The following is a 1375-nucleotide window of genomic DNA, read 5'->3' as shown; positions in this document are numbered from 1 at the left end:
GGGGGAGGACGGGGAGAGCTGCAGGCACCGGGGCAGGACGGGGGTCGGGGCTGCTTTTCTCCCCCGAGGAACTTTTGCGCAGAGCAAAGAGAAGCGAGGACGAGCATCTTCGCCGTCCCCTCTGCATCCCGCCTGAGTCCTGCCTCCAGCCTGCAGCACTCCTTTTTCTCCTTCCGGGGGAGTCCCGGCTGAGAATAGCAGTTTTTGTTTGTTGGTTGATCTGGGGGTGTGTTTTGGGTTGCGCTGGGTTTTTTTTTTTTAATCCTGGAAACACTTCGAAAATGAAAATGAAGTGTGTATGTGTGTGTACCCAGAGTGTCCGGGCCACGTCCCCGCCGCTGCGGGCAGCCCCTCGGCCCAGCCCGGTGCCCCGGCAGGGGTGGGGGGCACCCCGGGGAAACGGGCATCTTTATCGGGAGGAGCCAAACGGCCCCACACCCCTGCCGAGCCCAACCCCCAGCACTGCCCTCGCCGTCTTTTCTGCAGGGGGACGTTGTCCTTCACTGCCCGTCCCCCCCGCCCCCAGCCCGGGGCACCATCCCCTCAATGGGGCCGACCGGACCACCCCCCCATCCCCGACTTGCGGGAAAGCCTCGGGCAAGAAGGGGAAGGGGCAGAGATCCCCGGTTCTGCCGGGGAGGGCAGGGACCCCCCTCCGCACCCCGCTCGGGGCTTACCCAACCCCGCAGCCGCGGCGGTGCGGGGTGAGCACGGCTGGGCTCCCGGTCCGCAACAGCTGGAAAATAGCCTTCGAGAGACCATAAAAGTTGATTATCCGGTGGAGAGCTGGAGTGGAAATTACCTAGTTAATTAGAGCGGTGGCTTTATTCTAGCTGTGAGTAAATGCCGAGGTGTAAATCCAAGGGAGTTTAGGGGAATTAAGCTGCCTACGTGGAAAGTGCAGGAGCAGCTCCCAGCATCCCGCCCCAGCCCCTGCTAATGCCGGGCTGGGTGTAGAGTTGCTGAACTTTACCGTCACAACAGCTTCTGTTGTGTCTGTACGGATTAACTCCTCCGAGTCACGGGAGAAGCGGGGAAACGTTTCCTCAGTCGCGATATATGCGCGTGTGCACACTTGTGGAGGTGCCGCGCGTACGCCTGCATGTAGTGCGTGCGTGTAAACCAGGGGGGGACGCATCGTGTTGGGAAGATTAAATAAAAAAGGTTCCAGGGAAACGTTTGTGCCCGTATTTGAAGGTTTTCTGCCTCCACAGCTGCAGGTGGGCGAGCGAACCGCGAGCCCGGCGGTGGCCCCGGCGGATGCCCTCCGGGAGAGGCGCCGGGTGACGGCCGCGGCCGCAGCCGGGGGACGAGCGCCCTGCCCGGGACAGCAGCCGCAGCCGGGGCCGCCGGCGGGGGCGGGGCGGGAGCCCGG

The sequence above is a fragment of the Haliaeetus leucocephalus genome, unplaced genomic scaffold (genome assembly GCF_000737465.1).
Source record: "Haliaeetus leucocephalus isolate CR32 unplaced genomic scaffold, Haliaeetus_leucocephalus-4.0 Scaffold0, whole genome shotgun sequence".
Taxonomy (NCBI): Eukaryota; Metazoa; Chordata; class Aves; order Accipitriformes; family Accipitridae; genus Haliaeetus; species Haliaeetus leucocephalus.
The sequence above is the reverse complement of the archived record's forward strand: the minus strand, read 5'-3'. Positions refer to the sequence as shown.